Genomic DNA, 11,198 nt, shown 5'->3' with positions numbered 1-11,198 from the left:
ATTATATTGTATCATTCATTATTGTTATCGAACATTAGAATAATTATACAACTGATCTCAAATATTGCAGGCATTTAACAAAATGTGAAATTTATTTGCATTTAGTTATAAATGCCTAATCTGTTCAAAAATAATTTGGAATGTCTCTTTTTTCATACATTATATGAAATAGAATATGATGCAGCAGGATATATAATACTTACTATACAAGCACAAATATCCTTTACTCTTTTTTGTTTACGGTGGAAGCGAAACTTCGGTGGGCCACATTTCCCGTGCGCCTACGCCCATGAGACACAACAAACAAACACAAAAGAGCACATTGCGTTTCTATGTGCGAGACAGCCTGGGGGTTGGAAAAGGAAGAGAGGGGGACCTGACGGAGGATAGCTCGGAATATCTTTGTCGAGTCGCCGTCGTGGCAGGCAGCCTTTAATATATTTGACAAAGTTTGTGCTTTCGAGAGTGTGGATGCGAGACTCGTAAATCCTCGCCTCTAAAACTATGCGCGAGTTGAGGATTCTTCGTTTCCAAAACTTTTTCTCCACACGGTATATCACGATCGCGCCGGATACATTTTTATGATTCCTTGTGCTTATTCGCCATTATATTTCTTTGTACGATTTGTCTTTATCTCCATTTTCTCCATTTCTTGAGCGATCGATTCCTCCATTAGAGATTGACTATAAGTATCAATTATTTTATTACATCAAATTATGAATAATAAATCTATATTAAATACATGAGCAATTAAATTATTAAGTTAATGTAATCACAAACACAAAATCAAATAAAGTAAAATAGTTGCATTTTATATGCTATTATATACGTATATTGAAATAATTTAACAATATACGAAAAGTTTTGAGTCATGGAGAGTAAGAAACAAAATGATGTTTTTCGAGGAATATCCTGTTTCCGCGCATAAAATATTAAATTAGAATTATAATTCTGATAAAGTTTTTGATATTTTGAGGATATCGTGAGTATACTCTAGGATACTTACCTTTGAATTTTAAAGTTGATAATAATCCATGACAATAGATGGCAGCAGTATCTACTTCGTTTACGTTTAGTAACGCTAGATGACGTCCCTAGGGACTTCTACTAGAGAGTTTAATATAAGTCTTTATCAATAAAGAGAAAGAAGAACTTATATATATAGATTTTTATATATTTTTAGACTATATTTTTTAGTTAAATTTATTTTGATAATATTTATATTATTAATTGTATTACTTTTTTATAAAATTAATTCATGTAATTTCAGAAACAATTCAAATAAAGGTTTTAAACAATTATCTTCATGTAAAAGGTCTCAGAATTCTTGCAATATCCATGTAATATATTGCAAAATATTTTCAATATTTGTTGCACATGAAATATGAAAGGATGAAATAATTTTAAAATCTTTTTGAAAGTTTTCTGCAACAATCAGTGTTGTAGGGATTTTAATAATAAACTAAGATTAAGAATAACTTTGATAATCAAGATTGAAAATAACCAATTACTTAATAAATAATTGATATAATTATCAATATTTTATTAATATAGGAAAAAGAAATTAAAAACAAATTATATTAGAAATTCTACTAAGCAATTGTACTGGTTGATTTAATCGATTAGTTAGAATTTAGTCAAAGTTACTAATTGAGCTTTACTTTATAATTTTTACTTTTGTAAATTAATTTGACAAAAAAATTCAGATATTATCTTGAAAAAAAAAATAGACTTTGCATTAAAAAATTAATTACAAAACTTTCATAAAATCTGTAATTATAACAATACGTATATCTTTATACATATATGTTATTATACGTATAAATTAATGTTTGTTTCAACAATTTCTAATCACAATAGTAAAAATTTTTAAGTGTCTTATGATCCCATTTCAACATGTCCTGTGCTGAAATTACAAATGGCGTCAGAGAGCAATTGATTTCCAGGAATTTATCTTGGAAAACGAGAGCGCCATCTGTCTCGCTTTCCGTTCGACCGGCAAAGCAGCCTTTGTATCTGTACTCGAATCATCAATTTCAGCATTGCATCTCGTTGCGTAACGCTGGTGGGGAACAGCGTCGTGCTCGCGGATGCAATTCGCCCCAGGGCGCAATCAATGCAATGCAGCGCGGGTGGCTTGCAAATTCCATGACTGGTAGAGTGAGTGAGGGTTGTTAGGTTAAAGCGAGTTACATTCGTTCACCGACGAGAACGAAGGATCACCTTATCGTTCGATTGTTCTCCATGTTACAAACTCCTGCGGCAGTTCTGCACATCGGTCTCACTTTTGTACTTGGCCGCCCACAATTTTGCTAAATAACTATTTACATTTTTCCTTAAAAACTTTCTGAATATCGTTCCACAGTCATGGATATATTACTAAAGCTATCATGTAGGGTTAACGTCCGACGATTGTCAACTGCGTTAAATGATGTCGATGGGGATGACTTCAACAATGCGTTTCCATTCGTAGTTGAAATGTACACGGGTGTCATTTCCGCATGATCGTAGCGATACGTTGTAATTTGTCACTTGGTGCGGCGAAAGCGTGGCAAATAAATTGTATCGATTCGATCAACTGTGTTTCCGCAGGCAAAATGAATCACAACGTGCAACAATGACAGAACCATATGTATCCGAGGGTTTTACCGTCGGCGACGTAGGCCAACAATGCGATGAAGCACCGCTTTGTAATACAGTTAACGAGTGATATCATTTCCGTCGTGAAACAGGACACAAAACACTGACAAGCACTTCCGTCGTATTCGCAATCCGCGAGCACAATCACATTAACAAGCAACTTTTTGTTGTGCACTTTTGGTGGTTTATTTTGTTTGCATGTTTTCCTAATTAGGATGATACACGACATGAAAACTTTTAGAAATCTGTTTTTAAAGTCAAATTGCCAATATCTGCAGAATGTAAATTATTAAATTCAATATTTTCAGACTCACTTTATAATAAAAAAGAAAATAAAATAAAAAGTTTATCTTAAAATATTGAAACATATACTATTATGTCTTTTTCTTCTAAGAAAAAGCTTTTAAACGATCTTGTTATCAGATTTTATTATTTCGTAAAATATCATGTGATATTCGCGATCATTAGCACGTGCGATTATTAATCGTGTAAAATGATTTAGTTTGTTCCACTGAATGCTTGGTTGGTCAACTGAAAACGTCATGTGGATCTTTCACATAGCGTATTTCGAAGCAATAAACCATGAAAAGCTTCGTCAGAATTGATCACATCCCTTTGATAACATTTTTCAAATAAATTACTCACAACATTCCTCCATTTGGGTCACTAAAAGGGGAAGTGCAGCATATGAGAGAGAAAACAAGAAAGAGAGAGAGAGAGACAGGGAGACTTTCTAAAAAAATATTCAGGATATATTGCTCTACCAATAAAGAATTAAATTCATTTTATTTCCAGTTCTTTTTCTCTGTATCAATTTAGATATATATATAAAAATACTATTTACGTTCTTATTCTTTGTCAGTAAAAATTATATTATATAAAATTATTATATAAAATTTATCTAAAACAACTTTAAATACATCTAGAAAGAGCAATTTTTTGCTCTATGATGTAAAAGTAAAACGAAACATAATTAATATTAATAGTATCCTCTATGTATCAATAGTTTTCCACACCAGCCTGAACTGACTTAGGTCAAAAATGCGTTTTTTTTCAATGGTTTTTATTCGGGAAGCCTAATCCATTTAACGATGAAAGAAATTGATGAGTTTGAAAATTGTAAACGTCAGAAGCATCAATTCTGACAGTACTTGTAACTGCAAAATTACTGGCTAGGCTTAAACTATCTTCCATAGATATGCAACCTATCTCATTTACTGATCTACTGACAAAAGTTCCCAATATACACCTATAAAAATTTCGCAAGATTTGAAAACTTTTACAAGCATTTAGAATGGCATTGCAAGCATCGTCAGAATTGACAATGGTACGCACAGTTATCATTGCCACGTTTCGATATAGATGATAAACAATGAAAAACAATGAACAATGCCAGAGTAATAGAGTAGAGGCTAATATCGCCCATCATTAACATTGACTGAAATTAAATTTATAAATTGCCAATTATAAAATTTAAAATATTCTTAATTTAATTTTTTAAATAATTTTAATCAATTAAAAACAATGAGATAATAGATGGCATCACTCGGCAAGTAGGATCTTACGTTTTTCATTTTTCATTTTTTTATTCGAATTTATATACATGTACATTTGTGTGTATGTAGAAGTTCGGAACAATTGCTTTTATCGTGATCTACGTGCTGTTATTAATTAATAGATTTCCAACGCAGCAGCTCAAAGCTATATTCTTAAATCAATAATCAAACTCGAAAACCCGATTAACTTTGTTTATTTAATTAATTTTAATATTTAATTAAAAGTATATAATATAATTATATAATATAATTAAAAGTATAATTTAATTGTAATTATTTAATTAATATATAAATTGATATAATTTAATTATATAAATTATATAATTATATATAATTTATATATAATATATATAATTATATAATTAATTATATAATTATATAAATATATTATATTTTACATAAATAAATTTTAATTTTTAGAAAACAAAAAGATGGTGAAAACAATTCTAGATGCTTCTAATAATTGCAAATGCTACAGACCTATGGTCTATATTCTAAAGATTAGAACCACAAGCATTAACAAAGAAAAAGAAGAAAACTAATAGTATTATTATAGCTATTGAAATAGATATATAGTTAGTTTATCCCTAGAGAGAACCAGAAATCTTTAGAATATTAGCCACCTCACCACGCAGAAAACTATAAATTATCAGAACTTTATTCTTCATTTCGCAAATTTTCTTGATATATTTAATTTATTATAAAATATTTCCATATACAATGTAATAAACTTATATACACTGCAATCTTTCACATTCCGACATATCCATTAAAACTGAGCAAACTGTTCTATTAGAATGGTGTGGCATCATGTAATATTCTCAATCTGCTTGTTTGTGTTCTGTCCACATTTGAAGTCATGTATTTTGAAGAAGTCGTGTTTTGAGAGTTCAATAGTTTGCGTCTAAACAAATTCAATCTTGAAACTGTAACAAAAATAATCCATGTAAAGTCTTACAAAATAGTTTCATATTCTGAATATGTTAATTAACAACAATGCTGTAATTGCTGTTGTAATGCAATAGAAATGCTATTAAGAAATTACTTCTTGGAATATGTTCTTTTTATTTATTTAGAGACACAGAATTGCACACACTTTATTCTTCATTTTGCAAATTTTCCTCGAAATATTTTTCCTCGAAAAAACCAATCTACAATATTATAAAAAAACAATAAATTTCGATACATTCAAGTATCATTTCATTTTCTTTTTATAAGTGGATACACGTATATAACATATATAACAATTTTTGATCATGCATATGCAAAAAAAAACAAAAAAAGATCGATTTTAAACAGATTACACGAGTCAAACGAGGCTTTACATCACTGTTAATTCTCCTGCGAACTTATTATACTTTGTTATTATGATTTCTTTTTTCATCTCAGGACATTATAATGGCGTCGTTTGAGCGCACAAGCAGTTTAATTACTTCTCCGAATCGCGGGAGAAAAGCGCGGCTTTCCTTCGTGCTTTGAGTGAAAAATGTCAGAATGCGATTGTGAACTTTTTCCTTGCATAAGAAGACTTTTCAGTTTCTTTTTCCCTTGCAAATAAACGCTCTTCTTAAATCATTTTCTTCGATATTGGAAAAAAGTCAAACTATGTGACAATTAAATCACATGTAATCGGTCAAAATTATAGAATTAATCAATATCTTTTTCTATTAAATTATGATATAGCAGAGTAATCTTATTGTATGAGAAAATAATATTACAAAATTGATTTCTATAAAAATGGAAAAATAAATGAAATTCCCGGTATACTATCGAAAAAGAAAGCAGCTTTATTATAAGTGTGTTGAACTCTTATTTAATTCCGATATTTACACCTCGCCTATTATCAGAGAAAAATATAATTATTATATGCCAACAAGCATATACAACTAAAAAAGCAACTAAAAAACACATCGATTTTTTTATACAAAAAAAACAATAAAGTTATATATTTGATATCGTTTATCTTTATACTGTAGAAAATTATACAAAACGAGTTTTTCCTCGTAAAAATATAGAAAGAAACATGAATTGTTATTTGTGCTTTTTAAAAAATTTTTTATAATATTGATATATTTCTTATCATAAAATTTATAAAGAATATTTTTATCGTACAATTGAAGTAACACCTTCAATGTTAAATCATCAAGAATCAATTGGCAATTCGCAAAAATTAGATTCTTTTTAAATTTTTATAAAATATTTTCATATATAAAATGTAATCGATAGTCACAATACAGCTTAACTTTGAAACGCAATCAAATAGCTTGAATTTTCCGCTACTCAATTCGCATGGGAATTGTTAAGCGAAATGATGAATTTTTTCTCTTTTTTATTATAATAACGATTTCTTTCATTCTTTCGTAGTCACTTTTAGATATCTTTTTTCTATGTTCATGAATCTATCTAAAATTAATATTTTTCTCGGAATTCAACAAGACAATTTCTTTCCAAATTTAAAGTTATTATGCTATAATTAATATTTTTTAATCATTCCTTCATTGACATTATGCTGATGTTTTAAATAATTAATAATTTACCTAATTTATATCTTTTTTCTTGATAATAATTAAATATATCATGTGCATTAGGTATTATATGATAAAATTTAATAAAAATATGACTTAAAAAATATACTATATAATTTCTTTCGAAAAATTCGATCAAGAAATAATCATAATCTTTTATAACGGAATATCTTTTATCAAGAATCACTTATCTAGATAGATAGATTGTATTAGAATAGTAATAGTTTTCTTTTCTTTCGCACAGATCTTTTCTTTTATTTTTACTTTTATCCCTATCATCCACTCTCGACTCTTTCATCTCATTCTATCCCAATTCACAATCCTTTCAGACAGCTAAGAGTAAGATTATTAATGTTCCTAAAATCTTCAAGTTGCTTTGCTAGAAGATGTGATGTCTCGTGTGAAGTTGATAAAGAGATTGGCTTGAATTATGTACAAGCAAAATGGTGTGAAATAATATAAAAAATCTGAGAAAATCCAATCACCATAAAAAGAATAATCTTCCTACTTAATAATGTACCAATGTTTATTTATTAATATACAAACAAACAATTAACGTAATGTTTCATTATTTGGTAACGTGATGAATAATATGAAAGAGATATTGAAAATACTGAATAGTTAAATTAAATATTTACGATACTTTAACACTAATAATTTTAACCCCAATTAAATATTAATTTAAATATTAATATTGATATGAATCAATAAAATTGATGAAATAAATAAATTATTATTTAACATTATTTATTAAACCAGCAATTGAAATTGAAAATAGTAACAATCAATACTTTTAAAATGAATTTTGTAAGATCAAAATATTTTTTTATAATCTAGATAAAATTTTCAAATATTTATTCAGTGCGAAAAGGAAATAAATAAAGTAAAAATAAATAAATAAATAAAAATTATTACAATAAATAAAACGTTTCATACTTGATAAGTTGAATAAACAATACTATTTGAAATGGAGTCGTATATAGAGTCTACTTGTACTATTTAAAACACCTCATCCCTAACGAAACTTGAAGCAAGCTGGGGAAAACTTTCCATACGTTTCTTGACAACCACAGACACCTCTAGTCTCCTAACTAACTGCTAATTTCAAACCAAGTCGAAGACAAGCACGGCCACTCTTGTACTTGGAATACTTTTGTAGAGGATCTTGCCGTTCGTTGACAGGAACGCGGTCTATTCAGGCTTCTAAATTTACCCGAGCACTTAATGCTCGTTATTCTTGCAAACGAATTTTTTTCATTGTTACACATCGCTTCCTTTTAAAGGAAATATTTCGAGTTCGTTCCATTTGCTATTCTTAGTGAAAAAATATTCTTCTCTTTATTTGTAAAATTTTTTCAAAATTAGTTTCTTGGATTCTATTACCTTTTCGTACATTCATATGCTTCTTTATATGTTCGTACGTTTATATGTTTCTATCTTCAATTTTTATTTTCAAAGGACATTACCAAGCACACACTTCGCGGGCCATTTATTGTTTAACATTATATATTTTTATATAAAATATTTACACCTAAATTATTAATATAAATATAAATTATTAATAATTAACATTTAACACTTATGTATAACACAAAGCGAACAAAGCAAAAGAGCAATCAACATCGTGGAAAAGCGTTAACAATTAAAGTTTTACACAGTCTTTTTGAATGGAAATGGAATGAATGGAATCTAATATAAAATTAATTCTTAATATATTCACAGCATATTAATTAAATTTCGTGTAAAATATAATAATTTACAATCATATCGACAAACAACGAAAGTGTTTAATATAATTTAATTTATTATAAATGAAAAAATATACGTATAAAAGTAAATTCACTTTATTATATAATTATGAACGATTACTTTTATGATAATTTATGATTTAATCCAAATATCTTTAACATTAGGCACTTTTAAATTTTTATTCTGGATTTGCATAGTATTTTATAATACATATATACATATAGCGACAGCTAGTTTATTTATCGTAACAAATGTTTATTGTAATATCCATAAGATATATAAGATATTTACATATCCATCTTTATAAGTCGTAACAAGTCTATTAAACAAAATACAACAGAAAATACACGATAATAAATTATTCAGAAAATAAAAGTTTAAAATATAACGAATACAGCATTTAATGTTAAGTTATCAAAATATATTATAGCGCCTCGTGTCAGTTAAATATTATTTGTAATATTTCGTTGAATATTTCGTCTTACACATTGTTAGTCTTGAGAATTGTTTATGCTCCGCATAGCACGCTAAATTCGAGTAAATACAGAAATTGTAATAATTTAAGAATTAAAAATTAAATCAAAGTGTTCAAAATTAAATCAAAGTCAAAATATTAATTGTAAAAAGAACAAAATGTATTAAATAGTATTATTATATAGAATAATATATGAATAATATAAGATAATTATTTAATAATATTGAAAATTTCAATTTTCGAATTTAAATAAAAATAAAATCAATATAAAGACATATTTTTTTACAGATTCTTCTAAGTTTTTTTATCTTTATAAACCACGCAAAGCACAAAATAATCAATTTTTAATTATTTCCATAATTTTACATATAATAATTGTGCATACACATCGCCATAATACCATCAAGCAAGATAAATCCTTTGTCGTCTTTACACATATTCAAATACTACATTATTGATATCGCATTGTTTCCCAGAACAGCAGATGCACGGAGATGCTTACAAAGGCAGCCCCCGATTTGTATAATTTGTGAAACACGAATCTCATAGTCTCCAGTTTTGAAATTCAATTTTCGTCAATTTGCTCTGTCGTTGAAATGTATTATGTCCATCTCAGATGATTATACATGGAGTTTGTTTCCTCGGCAAAGCCTACGCATTCTATGTTCAATCAATTTAATTTACAACGCTATTTAAAAAAAAAATATTTTTGTCTATTTAAAATCCTTTAAAATAATAAAAAATAAATACGCTACCTGTATCAAATTAATTTTTATTTACGCAAATAAATACATAATTTTTATTTAGCCATTAAGCTGTAAATTAAAATATCTGCATAAACTATTGCCAACTTTTACAAACAGCCTATCAAATTATAATATTTAATAGAAAAAAAAAATTAAAAAATTATATAATAAGAAATATCCAATTATGCGTATATTACACTCCAGCATTTATTATTATTATTTATTATTATTTATTATAATTTGAGTCTTTTCAATTCTCCCTTAAATTTTTTATTTTGTATATCAAAAAGTAGTCGATTAATCTCATTACGAACTAGCTCTTAATAAACAAACAGATTGTAGCTAACAAATAGATTGACGAATAAATTGTTGCTCGACAAAGCCACCATAATTGCAATCGACAAAATCTATTAACATGATTCACCAGTGACATAAAGTTAATCATGAATGTGTGTAATGTAAATTAAAAATTAGCAGAACAGAAGCACCCATGTATATTCTGCGTGTAATTGCAATTCAATTATGCAAGTGTTTTCCAATGAATACGTCAAAATCGACCAACAAATACCGAGTTTGCAGTTAAAAGTAGATTACTATAAGATTATAAATAAAAAAAATAGTTCATTATTATAACTATTTTAGAAACTGATTTACTTAAAGTAACGTTTATCTAAAATTAATTGATTAATATTGCCATATATGAAATAATTACAATGTGAAAATTTATAAAGTTATTTGATAGTAAAAGTATCTTTTTCTGAAACTTAGGTGATACGTGATATAAATTGCAAGAAGTAAAAAAACGTATCCTTCGCTATTGAAAGTACGTTCTTAAATCGTTATAAAACTTTTATGAAGATTATAACCATTTCATTGGACACAAATAGACTGGGGAATAGTGAAATATCATGTCGAATAAAGCAACAGAGAACATACTGGTACGAATATTTCAAGATCATTTCAAACAAGAGTACCCAGGTCGAGAAAGCTTATCCATGATAATCGATTTTTGGAATTGGTACACGCCGATGCACATATCACATTGCAATCCGGTAGAACGAACAAACCAACTTTAAAAACCATGATGCAATACATAAATTGTAACCACATAAATGGGACGAAAGTATTGCGGCATGAAACCATCGGATACACACTAGAAATTTAAAAGCACATTTGATTTATTGATTGTAAATTTAAAGTATAATCTTGTATGTTTTCACCATGCTGGAAATCGGACCGAGTTTTCGATTAAAGTTCTTAAATAGAAATATTCGTCTTTGATAATAACTTTAGATAGCGTTATAATTGAGTGTGTGAAATTAATTACTATAATTATGCAACATTGAAATATTGTATGAACAAATCCAATTATAATTTTTAAAATACATTATAATCCAATTATAATTTTTAAAATAATTATAAATACATATATTAATTATAAATAAATATAGTAAATATTATCAAAAGCAGATATAGATTATCTTAAAATAAGGGTCGATTTTTCCTA

This window comes from Pogonomyrmex barbatus, unplaced genomic scaffold (assembly GCF_055798465.1).
Source record: "Pogonomyrmex barbatus isolate J1 unplaced genomic scaffold, ASM5579846v1 scaffold11, whole genome shotgun sequence".
In the NCBI taxonomy this organism is placed as follows: Eukaryota; Metazoa; Arthropoda; class Insecta; order Hymenoptera; family Formicidae; genus Pogonomyrmex; species Pogonomyrmex barbatus.
The sequence above is the reverse complement of the archived record's forward strand: the minus strand, read 5'-3'. Positions refer to the sequence as shown.